This window comes from Callorhinus ursinus, unplaced genomic scaffold (genome assembly GCF_003265705.2).
Source record: "Callorhinus ursinus isolate GAN/ISIS: 27379988/994484 unplaced genomic scaffold, GSC_fseal_2.0 scaffold1, whole genome shotgun sequence".
NCBI lineage: Eukaryota > Metazoa > Chordata > Mammalia > Carnivora > Otariidae > Callorhinus > Callorhinus ursinus.
The window spans coordinates 12,318,754-12,336,111 of record NW_027397063.1 but is presented as its reverse complement, the minus strand read 5'-3'; positions in this window follow the sequence as shown (position 1 = coordinate 12,336,111).

Here is a 17,358-nt window from a genome sequence, read left to right as displayed (position 1 = left end):
ACAAAAATATATTGAAGTCCCATCCGAGATTATAGTTTAATTGCAAAAATATGAGCAGGTGCTGGGTGACAGAGGGGAGTTCTCTAACAAAGAATTTAAAAGCTTTCAACAAAATGAGTTATCAGAATAAAACTTTGGGTAGAGCTCTTTGTGTCTACATCTCCATCTGTGAGCATGAAAATATCTGGTTCCCCTGGTGCCTAGCTTAGCTAGGTAAAGAAATACAAGGCTAGTAAACCAAATAAACTTGGAAGCTTGGAAAGCAAAAGCAAACAGAATGAAATAATTATAGAGAAAGCAAGGCCTTGTTTCCAATGCCAACAAAGACAAAAAATTACAAAATGAAAGAAATGTGAGAAATTTTGACAAAATAATAAAAAAACTAAACTGGAGCTTATCTTCTCCTCTGCACATAGTTGGGGTTTTTTTGTTTGTTTGTTTGTTTGTTTGTTTTTTAAATAAGGAGCAGTGGATGTGAGGGGATTGTGTGCAGCAAGGGAAGAAAAGACACTGAGCAGAAGGGTTGCTCCCAGTGGAATTATACAAGAAATTGTGGAAACATTGTTTCTGTAAATGCTTAAAAATATTTCGCTATTTTGTTTTCCCATTTTTTCTCATCTCTACTGCCACCCATTTCACCTCTCATAAAAACATCTTTATCAGCTTTTGTTTTCATTATGTGCAACAAAAGCTGGGGAAGAATAGTGGGAATGACTATGTGAATGAAAAAATAAGGTCTCTATTTTGAACAAGTGTGACATCACTCTCCATATTCTACTGAATATGATCCAGAGGCAGAGGAAGAAAGGGAAGGGATGAGACTTATTTGAAATATAAAATGAAGAAGGGATATAACTTGTGTAATTTCTGTGCAATAAGGACTGAAAGTAGATTAAAAATATAGTTACAAAACAAGAAGCATTTTACCAAATGAACCATTTCTGGTTTTGCCCAAGCATCATGAATAACAATGTAGAACAGAAGTTGCTTTTTATATGTAATGTGATACATTGGAAAATATTAAAAATCTAAAGGCATATCCTTAACTATTATATAGGCTTACTGACTTACTGGAGTTGATATTTTGAAATCTCTTCCCCACTCTACAACTAACAGACTCAGAATTTTCTTACTTCCATGAATTAAATGCTTGTTCTCAAATGAGTCAACTTCTAATTTATTAATTCTAACAAGTCATAAGCAAAACCTGCCTTTCCAATGGCAATTTTTGGAAGCAGTAGTGGTGGTATTTAGTGGAGTTAGGGGTAACTGCACTTGTACTTGACTCTCACACTGCTTACTAGTTTGAACACACCTATGCTACAGATTCCTTATCTATTAGAAGAAACTGGATATGTGAACTAAATGGCATGTGAACCAGGCACTGTTCCAACACCTAACATACCATGATCAACAAGACAGGCAATGTCCTTATACTAGAAACCTAAATTGTTATAAATGAATAAGGTAACAAATAAATGAACAAGGTGATTTCATGTTGTGGTATCTGTTATGAGGAAAATCAAAGGCTAATTTTTTTCTCTCATTTTTTATTGTTATGTTAATCATTAGTTTTTGATGTAGTGTTCCATGATTCATTGCTTGCATATAACACCCAGTGCTCCATGCAGTACGTGCCCTCTTTAATACCCATCACCAGGCTAACCCATACCCCCACCCCCCTCCCCCCTAGGACCCTCAGTTTGTTTCTCAGAGTCCATAGTCTCTCATGGTTCATCTCCCCCTCCGATTTTCCCCCCTTCATTTTTCCCTTCCTGCTATCTTCTTCTTTCTTTTCTTTTCTTTTCTTTTTTTTTTTTTAACATATAATGTATTATTTGTTTTAGAGGTACAGGTCTGTGATTGAACAGTCTTCAAAGGCTAATTTTTTAAGAGTGACTAAGTGAGGGAGACATTTCCAATTGGGTGCTTATGGAAGGCCTCAGTGAAGATGTGACAATCATCATGTCCTTACATGGTATAAGTCAACCAACTTAGCTTCTAGGAAAGACCGTTTCTGGTAGTTGGAGCATAATGTACAGAGGCCCGAAGATGTACAGTTGTTTCACTGGTAGGAAGACAAAGGATGTGGTGGTCAGAGGAAATTAAGTGATGGAGAAAGTGGTAGGAGATGTCATGTGGTAGAAATGGCCTGATTGCATTGGGCCTTGTAGACAGTGATGGATGCCTTACATTTTCCCCTCCATACCCATTCTCTACCCTCTTTCATCTGTTGTGCATCCAGAAATCTTAACTGTATAAATTGCCATAGTAGGTTGATTTATTCTCTCCAGTTGTGTTTGGTCAATTAGTCACTCTGGAAGGAGATCCAGAAGACGAGACAAAATGGAGGTTCTGGTATTCATTCACCTCAGCTACTTCCCTACTGAGTCAGCTACATTTCATGCAGAAAGCCACAATCCCTATGAAGTCGCCCTCACATACAGCTATTCTTTCTGGAACTCCATTTCTTCAAGTCCAGGCTTGATGAAGTTTCCTTCTTGTTTCCATTCCTGGAACACTGTACTATCTCCTGCTGGTTTACCTGAACTCTGACTACACCTATAACAATAATCCCATTATTCAATTATCTTTTAAATGCCAAGGTTGAATGAGCTCTCTGTCTCCTGCTGAGACATTATCAGGTACAAACATAGTCAAGTTTTGGTTTTAATTATAAAATACATTGTGGGTAAGATGCACAAAATGAGAAAAATATGATTATTCGTAACGGGAAAACACAGTGCACTCCTAGTTGCACTATGGGAAATGAGTTATCAGCCTAGCACTTCTTTCTTGCTCTCTTGGCTAGTGACCAACAGTGGTCTGTCCAGGAGGTTGTAGTTGTGGCCTTAAAGCACAAACCTGAATCTTTTCCAATAAATATCTTAACTCTTTGCCTTTTCAACCTCCTAACTTGAAGAAGCATAATGACGTATGATAATAAAAGTACCACTGACAATAAAAGACAAGTTGTGGATAGTCTTAAGAAAAGTTTCACTTCCACAGGAACAAAAATGCAAGATGATAATGAGAAAAATAATTTGTTGATTAATTCTGCTCTCTTAAGTATCCCCTTGCAAAGCTGTATAAACAGAACAAATTTTAAAAAGCATCAATTGTCTGGAATACTAGAAGGCATTCGCAAAATGGACTACTAGAATGCTTGAATTTATTACCTCTAAAGTGTTGCTTGCTGCAAAGCATTATTAAATCATCATTTCTTCTAAAGAAAGGGAATATTGAATTTTGTAAGAAAATATTAGATCTAAGTATACAAGGTTCATTTGAGAAATATACAAAGTTTCTCTTGGGATAGCTTAGACCTGCCAGTTTCTTTAGCAAAAGATATAGATAGGAAGATCCTCAATCTGAGTCTAGCTTTGTACAAACACAGATTAAATGCTTGAGCTGTTGTCTAAAGCTCTAGCAATTCTCCTCATAAAACTGCCTCCAAGATAATACATTGTATTTACACAGAGGCAGAAGTTTGAACAATAATCTGATGATTTTGATCGGAGTAGACATCTAGTAATTGGATTATCTGAATAATTAAGATCAAAATTTAACTCTTCCATTAGCATCTGTTTTTTTATTTATTTATATTAAACTTTTAATATAAATAAATGATTAGTGTGAGGGAAGGGAAGCTTGGCAATTTTCTTTTCAAATTAATTTGTGCAGAGAAGATATATGAGGATAGGAAATTTGTTAAAACTCTTTACCAAATTATTTAGTCATGGCTTTAAGAAAAGTCAGTCAAAGCTACATATTACAAAGGAGAAAGTTAAAAAGTATATAGAAAATTAAACCATGCAACATTTTCACCAAATCCAAAAGCCCAAAACCTGTCCTTTTCTCTATTTATTTTAAGGTAATACCATTACTTTTTATAAAACAAATAGTTCTTTTGTTAATGAATTCAATGAAGCTATAAGCAAGGCCAATGGAAGCACATGTAAGATTCTGAGTTATTGACAGGTAAGATCTTTGTTCTTGAAGGTGGTAGGTGATGCTGATTACTTATAAGTAGGGATGGGTGAAATGAAAAGGTTTAATCTTGTTCATTTGGTGGCTCATGGGCATCTAGGTTCTAGATATTCTAATAAATCATATTGTTTAACTTACACTATACTGAATGCTAATGAAAGTCATGGAGAATAAAGAAATAAACAATAACAAAAACAACAACCAAATACTTCCTTCTTATTAACAACAGCTCTGGATGTACTATATTTCCTTGTGTATAAATCTTCCCTCTTTGGGCAAACAAGCAATCTAATCTTCATTCTCAGACTTAACATTTATTCATTCCTATTGATTCATTGTTTCATTCAAGAATTATATTTGTGTTATGCCTTCTAAATGCCAGGATGACATGAAGTAATGATGATACACTGATTTATAATGCAGAGAAATGTTTTCCGCTATGACGAGAGTTAACACTCCATTTTTTTTTTAAAGATTTTATTTATTTGGGGCGCCTGGGTGGCTCAGATGGTTAAGCATCTACCTTCGGCTCAGGTCATGGTCCCGAGGTTCTGGGATCGAGCCCCGCATCGGGCTCCCTGCTCCTTGGGAGCCTGCTTCTCCCTCTGCTTCTCTCTCTCTCTCTCTCTCTCTCTCTCTCCCCCCCCGTCTCTCATGAATAAATAAATAAAATCTTTAAAAAAAAAAAAAGATTTTATTTATTTGTTTGACACAGAGAGAGAGAACATGAGCAGGGGTATGTGCAGAGGGAGAGGGAGAAGCAGGCTGAGCTCCACTGAGCAGAGAACCCGATGTAGCGCTCCATCCCAGGACCCTGAGATCATGACCTGAGCTGAAGGCATATGCTTAACTGACTGAGCCACCCAGGCACCCCAACAGTCTTTAATTATCAACTAATAACATAATAATAAGAAGCAAAATTTGAAAAAAATAAAAAATAGAAGCAAAATAAAAATCAACTGTTATTTTGCACTTACATCAGTTCTTGAGTCATTTTTGGTTAGGTATGGAAAAAATGAGACATTTAACTGGAATATTTAAACTAGTATTTACTAATATTTACTAAGATGTTTGTACTTGCACTTTTGTTTTGTTTTTTTACCAAGGTTAAAGAAAACTATTATAAATATAAATGATTACGCTACAAGCTATTATCAGGTGTGACTTGTAAACTTTGTCTTGCCTGGAAGGTTTAAGTTAATTTCAGAGCTCCAGAGGAGGTTCCTCAGTTATACAAAAGTTGGAAGTGTATTTTTTCTTAGCAAGGGCAACAGTATACATATATTTCTTAAAGCAGGAGGCATTATATCAGTTCTCTTCTAGAATGAACTAAATTTGAATTTTTTTTGCCTCTCTATACACTCTTAAATTATATATATATATATTAATTTTTATTAATTTACTTAATTTTATCTCAAGACACTATTAGCAATTAAAATTAACTTTCTAACAATTGACACCTTTAATGACCCACTTTCTAAACAGAATGTTAAAAAAATCTCAAAACAAATCACTGAAGTATAAAAGCAATGATATTTCTAAATCATAGGCTCCTCTTCTGCTCTAGGGTGTGTAATACTTACCAATCTTGTCTTGGTGTAGAGTTGACTTGATGTGAATTAACTGTAATCGTTTAAGCTCTGGTTCTTATATCTTCCACCATTCCCTTGATAAAGTTAGAAAAGTTTAGGGAACCAGCACTGTCCTTGAGATTGTAAATTAAATAGTTACTAATCAGAATAAGAAGGAGGAAGAGGAGAGGGAAGGAGAAAGAGAAGACGGAGAAGAAAGATATTTGTGTTGGTGTTGATTTTAACTAACAGTTCTGGGCCACTGTAGGCCAAAGGTGAATTCCTGGAAAAATATAGGACACTCCATTCTAGAAACAGCAGGAGGTAGGATCCTGAGTAAGATGAATAAGGCCCCTATTCTTCTGGGTAAGTCAGCCCCTACCTATAGCAGGACAGTGGATGACTCAGCCTCTTGCCAACTCTTCCGAGGCCTGGGTTCACTCTTGAACCTGGAGCTCCACAAAATGCAACATTAGGTTCTCATGTTTGATCACAGTCTCCTTTATTGTTGATAGCGTTTCCATTCAGATTAATAATCTGTTGTATGAATCTTTTTATAAAAATTAAAATATTGACTAGCAAGAAAAGAATATCAGATTTTTATATGTGATAAATTGCTAGTTATAAATATATATGTATATATATATACACACACACATATATATCCTTTAATTTTTATGTGATTTATAATAAAATAACTTTTAAGGTGTCTATTCTATAACTACAAGTCAAAAGTACAAAAAGGATGCAAAATTTAAAGATACAATTTTTATTTACTTATTTATTTAAAAGATTTTATTCATTTATTTATTTGTTGGGGAGGTGAGAGAGGCAGGTAAAGGGAGAAGCAGGCTCCCTGCTGCGCAAGGAGGCTGATGTGGGACTCGAATCCAGGATCCTGGGATCATGACTTGAGTTGAAGGCAGACGCTTAATTGACTGAGCCACCCAGGTGTCCCTAAAGATAAAATTTTTCAAAGTTAATAATGCCATAATCCGTAACTCTGATGGAGCACCAAATGCTGGTGAAGATGAGGAACAACTGAAGCTCTCACCCATCCCTGATGGGAATACACAGTAGTACAGCCACTTTGGAAGACAGTTTGATAGTTTTGTACAAAACTACACATAGTCTTACCATATGATCCAGCAACCACACTTCTTGGTGTTTATACAAATGAAATGGAAAATGTATGCCCACACAAAAACCTGCAAATGAATAGTTGTAGCAGCTTTGTTCACAATGGCCAAAACTTGAAAGCAGCCAAGATATTCTTCAGGAGGTGAGTGGATAAATAAACTAGTGTAATCCACACAATGGAATGGAATATTATGCAGTACTAAAATGGAATGTTATCAAGCCATGAAAAGACATGGAAGGATGTGAAATGCATACAACTAAGAGAAAGAAGCCAGTCTGGAAAGGCTACGTACTGTATTATTCCAACTCTATGATATCCTGGAAGAGGCAAGACTATGGGGGCAATAAAAAGATCAGTGGTTGCCAGGAGTAGGTATAACGGAAGTATTAATAGGCAGAACACAGAGGATTTTTAGGGCAGTGAAAATACTATCAAGATGACTACATGTCATTATGCATTTGTTGAAACCCACAGAATGTACACCAAGAGTGAAGTCTACTATAAACTATGGATGTTGAGTAATTATGATATATCCATCTAGACTCACTGATTATAACAAATGTCTCACTCTGGTAGAGGATGTTCATTATGAGGTAGTCTGGGGGTGTGTGCAAGAAGGATATAGGAAATTTCTGTTCTTTCAGCTCAATTTGGCTGTGAACCTAAAACCCTCCTAAAAAGTAACATTTGTCAATTAAGAAAGTAAATAATTTTCCAAAGTGTCTCAAAAACTTTTGTTTTGTGCATCACTTCAGAGAAAAATAACTCTTATCAGTCATTAAACCAATAATGCTTTGTCATATAAAGGGATTTTTGTAGCAACTGTTATAATTTTAAATAGAAAATACTGCCAAAAGCTAAAATAAATAAATAAATACATACATACATACATAAATAAAGCAGAGGAACCAAAAAGCCCCCACAGTAGAAGCACTGTACTGTTAATAGCAATGCTCAGTTTACAAAAGTTAGGGCTTTGATAAATCCACTGCTAAGTTGTTTGTGTGAATAACTACTCTGTTTTGACAACTAACATAAGTCATTTGAAAAGCTCATTCTGGTAACACGCATTGTGAATTTTTTTTCCCTGTCATTTTGAGTTGCTGACGGGAGAAAATGTGGCTACTAACAAATTCATCATGTAGGAATTTTGAGCCTTTAGCATATTCTGACTTCTTTCTTTTTTGCTTCAATGTTTTGGTTATTGGTTGCAAAAACAGCCCCTATTCATCACCCATCCCTACATGTATTCTGCTTGTATGTGACATTACAGCTCTGCTCAACTAGTGGTGGACTTGCTTTCTCTGCCCCTTGAAGCTGCCCTTTGACTTGATTTGGACAAAAGAAAGCAGGGCAGGTATGGCATGGCGTTCTGAGCCTAAACTTCCAGAGGCCTTTTGGGCTGCCACTCTCTTGGAGTTTTGCCCACTTATCCTTGAAAATAACAGGGACTTTAGGGTGAGAGACTACCATTGACAGAGCTGAGCTTTCCCAGCTAAGGTCATCCTAGACCTGCCAGACCCGAATGGTTCATTCCCTGAATGTGTCAAAATCAACAAGTAGGACCTAGATGGGCAGAACCTTACAAAAACTCAGTCTCTTGAGAAAGGATAAGATGACTATAGTTTTAAAACTCTAAGTTACAAGTTGGTTACACTGAAATAATTAACAAATAAAGAGTCTCAAACTGCTGACTTGGATGGTATTAAGTCTCTCATTATTATATAACAAATATTTATTAAAATCCACCAGTGCCCAGCATTCTGCAAGGTACTCTAGAGTAAATAAAAATTGTGTGAGAATAAGCCTCTGACCCAAATTAACATAATTCTTTGAGGAAGACAGTACTTTCTGAATGCCTTAGGTACGCTTTAATATTTATGCAGGCTTTAAATTTCTCCGATCCATGACAATTTCCTCATTGTGAATCTAGGAATGCCACCAAGACTTTCTGACTTCCATTGATCTTTAGAAAGATACACATTAGAAAAATCTCCTCATGAAAGGAGAATCTCAGAAAATAATGTATGTCCTTAGATTAAGACTAAGCTAAAATAATTGAATTAATTGATAAATATAACTGAAGTCTCTTTTAAAGGTATTGATCTGAAGTAAAAGTCTATTAAAATTACCTAGTATTAAATATGAAAAAATAAGGGAAATTACTATAGTTTATTTCAGTAAAATTCAATCTTTTTTTTTAAGATTTTATTTATTTATTTGACAGAGAGATAGCAAGAGCAGAAACACAAGCAGGGGGAGTGGGAGAGGGAGGAGCAGGCTTCCCTCTGAGCAGGGAGCCTGGTGCAGGACTTGAGCCCAGGATCCTGGGATCATGACTTGAGTTGAAGGCAGATGCTTAGTGACTGAGTCACCAGGCGTCCCTTAAAAACGTTAATCTTTATGTTACCGTTGTTTGAATGTTAAGTATGACACCATTCTTTTGGTCATCCTCGTAGCAAGAACTATAGTTCTCAGCATTAAGAGGATGTTGAGACTCTTTTTCCAGGAAACTTCTTTCACACAACCAGACTTCCTAGATAACCCCCATGTCTGCCTACACAGATGCAAAGAGATCCACATTACAAGACTCTGGATCATTCTACAACACACTTGGTAGGATTGGAGATCTTCCAACCGCGTTACAAACAAAAGAGTTAGTCTTGCAAAAACCCTAACCTGCCCCACTAGAAAATATCCATGATAGAAACTGCCTACATTAAGTTGTTCTACTTTCAACTAGTGAGAAGAGGACAAAGGAAATAACACAAGGCTAGGAAGGAAGGAAGGAGATGTGTATGTGTCATGGAGTGTGACAACCAGGCCGGGAATAGAAAATCCTCAGGTTAGCCCAGCTCTCATTTTTACCCACTGCAGAGCAAACTAGAGAACTTCTGTAGTCCTCGATATGCCCAATGTTATGGGATTTCTATAAGAAACATATGCCACAAAATCTAAAAGATTCTTAATATTCATAATTCAAAAAGAATAGATTATATAAGCTCTTCTGAAGGAGATTCTTAAATTTATGTACCATCCATCACCCCAAATCACAAAATGTCACCTACAGCACAACAGAGTTTAAACTAATTAACCATAAGCTTAGTCCAAGCGAATTTTTTTTATCTGTCTGTTTTATTTAAAGTTGAATATCATGGTCACCTCTTGCACACATACACGTATATCTTACTATATAACTAATCAGGCACAGGTGCTTGTTCCGAGGCCAAAATTTAATCAGACAAATGAACTGTTTTTTTTCTTCCCATATACGTATCATTTTTAACAATGCAACTGACTGTCTCACTTTCTTCTATATGCATTAAAACAGTCCAAATCACTCCGTTTTATATCTTGGTCATGTTATCGTAAGTCACCTCTTCAACATAATTAGTTTAAGGGTAGGAAATTTTGAGAAAATACTAAAGTTTTTGATGTAATGGTTGAAGGGGGACAAGTAAGAAACATGGCCAGGAGAAGGTAAGTGTGCACAATTTCGAAGTGATCTTAGGAAAATTTTACACATTCTCAGAATTTATATATATATATATACACATATATACACACACACACACACATATATATATACATATATATGTATATTTCTTACTTCTGGCTGATTACTATGGCTATTTAAATATATACATAGCTTTGTTTCCTCCAAATTATTCAAAATACCTCCTTCCTAATTCTCTTTGTCCTTAGAGTTATGTTAAACCATATAGTGATTTATTAAGAAAAAAGTATTAATTGAATGATGGATAAGTAAGCAGAAACTTAGTTGTACAGAGTATATTAAACTTGTAGCATCTACTTGAGTGATACTTGTAATTCCTAACAGAAGAGTCAGCATGGGATTGTGAGGAATTTATTTTACTGAGTAGATTTTGCTCCGTGTAAAAACAGGGATTTCGGATCTAAACACTCTATAATTTAAGGGGCACAAGTCTTTAAACCTTGAAATAAGCCCTGGATTATATCCCTAAGAACTGAAGAAGTCAGCAACAGAGTATGTGTCCCAGAATGAACCACACTTCTGCAGTTTCCATCTACTATAGTTACTCATCAGGTACCCTAATAACCAGGGACTCTAAAGCAGAGTATAACATAGTTATTAATGTAGTCAACTATACATAACTATTTTCTAAAATGACTTCTGTACAGCATGTAATTTCTATGGCTGAAGACATCTCATGTATTATGTGTTGTACATAGGAAGGAACTTTTCCTGAGTACCATCTGCATTTTTTGAGATCTTAACAAGGGCCTTTACAATGCAGGGAGGTGGTAAATTGACAGATTTTGTGCATTTTAGTGCTTTTTCACAATGTTTGCTGTGATCATCACAATATAAGCTTTCAGGTTTAAAATGTGAGCTTAAGTTCATCTTGCTGTGCAAATCAGCGCATTAAGCAAGCCTAGCAGAAAAGCTTGAGAGGTAAACAGAAAACCTGCACGAGGTTTTCCGTCAAAAGCAATGGGAAAGTGGACTTACATGATGATTTGACCTAAAGGTATGAGTCCTAAGTTAAGAAGTAGAGAAAAATGTCCTGAACATGTCCATATACTTGCACAGATTATGAAAAGTGAAAAAAAATCAAATTAAAAATATTCTGTTCAGTGCTAATGTTGGTGTAGGATTAACTGCTGTAATAAAAAGACCCATAAAGACTTTTATGTTTCTTCCTGTTTTAACAATCCAGGCAGGTGTTCCTGGCTGGTGGGCAGCTCTCCTCCATTCAGGGACCCAGAGTTCCTGGCTACACCCTTCACTATTCTGCTGCCTTTCATGCCCCTGTCATCATCCAGGTCAGGAAGGCTTGTCTGTTGGTGGCAGGAGAGAGAAGAGAGCATAGGGAGGCACTCCCACTCGGTTATAGGTTCAAGCATAAAAGCGACACACTCTACTCTCAGTCCATTAAGAACTCAGTCAAATGATTACCCTGACTTCAAGAGAGCTGGAAAATGTAGTCTTGTCATGTCTCCAGGAAGAGGATTTGGGTCGACAATCATCTCTGCCACACACACCAACAAATTCATATTGATGCAATCATGACAAAATAGGTGTTTCTAAAAGAAAAAATGTTAGTCCAACAAAAAGAAGCTAAAAAAATATGACACCTAATTAGCACAATTTAAAAACAAGTATTGTCAGTCATTTGACTGTGATCAAATATGCCATGTGATGGACAAGAGAAGCAGCAGTGACTGTTAGAATACAATTTTATAAGCTTGGAGAATATTTATGAATACAGCATCAGCGTGAACTAAAAGAGATTAAGGATTCAATAGAGAAATGGGAAGAGGAACTCATGTCTTTAAGTGACTTTAATTAGGGGTGCGTTTGAGTCGGGGACCTCTCCCAACCTTAGATTTCTCTTCTGTATGTAAAATGGAAAAATACACCCAAGCAAAGCAGTTCCAAAATTGCTTTTGAAAAAATAGTTGAATTGCATAGGGTATTATTGATTAAATGGTTTAAAATTTTAACACAATCCCTTCAACACATTTTTGCTTCATAGTCAATAGCTCTTTTTCTTCTGTTTTAAAAATTACTGAAGGAAAATAAAATATTAGTATTTGCATTAATTTATTATTTATAGGTCCTTTGAAAAAAATAGCATATTAAATTTTGACTCAGCATTACAACAACATTTTTAAACATTTTTGTTAGTGCAGCTCTATCAGTAAAAAAATTTAAGTTTATAGTATGTGTGTGTGGACATGTGCATATGCATATATATGTGTATATATATATAAATATGTATATATAGAATTATTATATACCATAGGATATCACATATATTTAATAAGAAATACAAATTTTAAACTGGTGAGATAAAAATTAGAAAAAATATTATAAAATTTTATTTTATTTTCTAGGGATAAAAAAATTTTTTGTTCTCACTAACATACTGTAAGGAGTTTTTGTTATTATATAATAGGGAATTATGATTAATATATATTATATGTGATTAATAATATGTGCTATATAATTAATGTGTTATATATAATTAATCAACACCTCACTATTGTATATGGGACCAGGTATGTTCTTAAATTTTATATTAAGAAGCTTTTAACCACTTCTTTTCTTCCTGCACCACAGTAAATAATCTTGTACATACCTAAGTATGTCACCCTCCCCACATTGTTACCAATAATTTTATGTCCGTATTATTAATACATTTTAATAAATACTATCTATATATATATTAATAGTATATATTAATAATAATATTGGGTATTATGTTATAGAGTTTGATTTCTTCCTAAAATATTGTCTTAATACTGTAGGATACAGATATTAAAAAATCTGATTCTAAATTAAAGTTTTATGTAATTGTTAGTGGATGTGACAAAATCACAGAGGGATATTAACCATAAAAGACTCTTAACTATAGGAAACAAACTGAGGGCTGCTGGAGGGGGTCGTGGGGGGGATGGGGTAACTGGGTGATGGGCATCAAGGAGGGCACATTATGTAATGAGCACTGGGTGTTATATGCAACTGGTGAATCACTGAACTCTACATCTGAAACTAATGATACACTATATGTTAAATAATTAAATTTAAATAAAATAAGTAAAAAAAAAGTTAGTGAATGCAAAAATTTTAAATGATAAAGTTACAATATTTATTACACAAACAACACACACAGAAACATAAACACACACTTAGGATATAGTCCATTGTTATGGCAGTGGATATAAATCCATTATCCATTATTCAATAAGAGATAATTTTCAACTAACATATTGTCACATCTCAGTCATCATTTTTCCCTCACAATAAAAAGATCTTCTACTAGTAATAGGAGAAAAATTAGTCATTTTTTCACTGTTAACTTTTTTGCATTTTAGTATGATTTTTTAACTACAATTTCTGTGGGAGAATCTTTTTTAAGACTTGTTCATTTTGGGAAGAATATCTTACTTCGAACTAGACATTTTCACTTAAGGAGGCAAAGAGAAATTGTAGTTTGTGGCACTACTTTGAAAATAAGTGAAAAGTGACAGCAATTCTGTGGAACTCTTTAATAATTTAGAATATCTGGGGCATTCATTAGGCGATTTGAGTAGCCCGGTCACCACCTCACTACTGCATGTAGGATACAGGACCAGGTAAGACCTTATATTTTATACTTGAAGTCTTAACCCCTTTTTTAGTTTTAAAATAAAGATATAATTAGAAGTTTCATGATTTTCTTCTTATATCATAATGGATGATCTTGCACGTATCTGAGTATGTCACGCTCACATTGTTACCAGTGACTTTAATTTTTATTTTATTTTATTTATTTAATTTAGAGAGAGAGAGAAAGTGGGGGGGGTAGAGCGGCAGAGGGAGAGGGAGAGGGAGAGAATCTTCAAGCAGATTCCCCGCTGAGCACAGAAACCAACTCTGGGCTCCATCTCACGACGGTGAGATCATGACCTGAACCGAAATCTAGAGTCCAATGCTTAACCAACAGAGACATCCAGGCGACACTTACCAATAATTTTAACTCCCTCAAAAGAACCCTCAGATATCATTGTATAAATTTGGATCACATATTATAATAAAAAAGGAAAAACTTTTATTAACTCTCAAATATTGCATGAAATAGAAAATCCATAAATCCAAAGTAAGTACTTTTTTATATATATCATAAAAGTACATGATTACTTATACTCTGGATTTATTATGTTTGCTGAAAAATAGCTAACCTTGTCAGAGAAACTTTTAACATTTTCTGAAGAGTTCTAGAAAGAAATGAAAACTACTAAACAGGCAATTTTATTTTAAAGTTGTGTGCTTGCCTGGGGAAAGAAAAGCCATGGAAGAAAAGTGTATGCATATTGAGATGTCTGAATTGCATGAAAACTTTGATCTCTTCCTTGCCAAAAAAAATCAGGATTCAAAATTATGTATGAAAACCTGGAATATATGCATTCACTCATTTGACTATATTTTCATAAATCTGCAATCACAAATGTCTAAATGATACAAGTTTTCCATATCATATTTGTAGGAAATCCCATCCAGGATATTTTACTCTTTATTTGGAAGAGAAAAATAGCTAGACACATCTTACTAAAAGAGCTAAATATGTGTACCATTTTTAAGAAAACACTTTGTAGAATATCCTGAGGTCTGTTTAAATGTATGGAATTTATATGTATCTATATATAAAGATATGTATATCTTATTTTCTTCAAGAAAATAATTACTTTAAAAAATCAAAATTGTTTTATAAAATGTATTTGCAGGTAAAATATTAAAAATTTAGAAATACCTTATCACAAAGTGCTTGCTTATTGCAAGACTGGAATTATTTGTTTTCTGTGCAAAAGCAATAAGATGATATTCTGTTCAACTAGTCTATGGTTTCTCAACCTCAGAGCTATTGACATTTTGGGACCTGGTAATTCTGCATTATAGGCCTCTATCTTCGGCATTGTAGTATGTTTAGCAACATCCCTGTCTTCTTTTCACTAGATGCCAATAGCACACCCCACCTAACCCAATTCTAACAAATAAAAATTTCTCTTGATATTGTGAAGTATTCCCAATGGAGCAAACTGCCCCTGGTTGAAACCCATCAAAGAGTAGAATAGTGTAAGCCAGAGCACTTCACCTTGTCCACATTCGTTTTTTTACCATGTGTGTACATACACACAGAGACTGAAAGAACATAAATCAAAGAGAACAGCAGTCTAATGGTCAACAATATAATAAAAACAAGTAAGAAATAGCACATGAATCCACCTGCATACTTATGAAACAATAGTCACAATAAAATTCGTCCTGCGAGAGTGAACAGAAACTTCATCAGAAGAGGAAGTAAAGCAAATAAATAAATAAATAAATAAATAAATAAACTCAAACATTATCTCCGGGAGACATCTATTGCTACCACAGTAATTTTAATTTTCATATCTCAAAATGTCCACTAACTATGTAGGGAGAAAAATAATATTGCAGTGAACGTAAAGGGGTAATGATACGCACGTCTTCACATGCTGTGCTGCTGAAGCTAGAAATAACTAAGTATTACCAATCTATTAAATAATTCATCCAAGGTAAATCTAAGCAAAAGCATTTTGCATCATACCTCAAGGGTAAACTAATAAATAATAAATGTTCTGCAATACTCAAAGTTTCTCAGTATACTTAATAATAATCTGATACACTGGCCAGTTTTGAGCCCTGTTTGGTGACATGTTACCTCCTCAGGAAAGTTCAAGATTCTGCACACCCAATTACTCCTCAACCACAAAAGCTCCTTTCCTCACACTTTACTTAAGAAGAAAAATCTGTAGTCTGAATCAAGGGCAAAAAATAGTTTTCTCAAGGGGTTATAGTGAGACCCCTTTGGTAGCAGAAAAAACTTTTAGAGAGAGGAGTAAATGGGAGTCGAAAGTTCACTTTCTCTGTGGGCTTATTTCTCATTCCGTCCCTGCAGCTACAAAATGAGCAGGGAAAGTTTTAAGGGAAGCCCTGCTTCCAGCATCTTTAGGGAAAGTGGACAAAGGGATCATCAAACTCCCATGAGGTCCTGACCACACACCAGCTACAAATTTACTACTGACTATCTACAAATTCATGAAGACTGCATGCTTCAAAATGTCCCTTTTGTAATCAAAACTCTAACGTTGGCACGTAATTTTGAAAATGGAGACAAAACAAATGTTTGTGGAAACTGGATCTATCCTTCAGGCCACAGGAAGAACTCAGCTGTTAAATGAAGCCGGAGAGAAAGACAATGTCTCTTTCAACATGCAATTTTAAAAATTATTCTTCTGCATATTTCTTTATGCCTCTTCTTTCCCTTCCTATGACATTTATTCTACCCATACTCTTTCATCTGACTAGTCAATTATGGGGCTGAAGAAATTTTTGCTACAAACAAAATCTGTTCCTTTTTTTATCCTGCTTTCTAGCTACCTACAGAATTCCCATTTTCCCTCCACTGCCACCTGGATCAAGTGCTTTGCCTCAACACTAAGTGACATGGTCACCCTGGTGACCTTAACATTTCCATGGAAGTTTTATTTCAAACAATGGCCTCTCATTTTCTTTGTCTCACTACCTCTAATGACTTTCTTGGCCATTCCACCTGAGCCAATGGCAGCCATGGTCATAACTACTCCTCCTCCAAAATCACTTTCAAGCTTCCTCAGATCCTGTGGTTTGTAATTCCAGTAACATTCCTGAAAACTCACAGTGAACTAGTGCTTATTGAGCCATCTTTGATAAAAAGACATTGTAGTTATTGATGATGAAAATGATGGCATTTATAGTCCATTGTGGACGAATACTTTTATAAAATAAAATAAAATGAATTACTAAAAATAAAGTGTAGGTGGCGCCTGGGTGGCTCAGTCATTAAGCATCTGCTTTCTGCTCAGGTCATGATCCTAGGGTCCTGGAACTGAGCTCCCTGCTCCATGGGAAGCCTGCTTCTCCCTCTCCCACTCCCCCTGCTTGTGTTCTCTCTCTCGCTGTGTCTCTCTCTGTCAAATAAATAAATAAAATCTTAAAAAAAATAAAAATAAATAAAAATAAAGTGTAAAAATCCACAAAGACATACAGTCTACAAGACATCAATTCATACTATTAGTTTCAACAGATAAACTATTATCAATGTGCTATAACATTTGTAAACATTA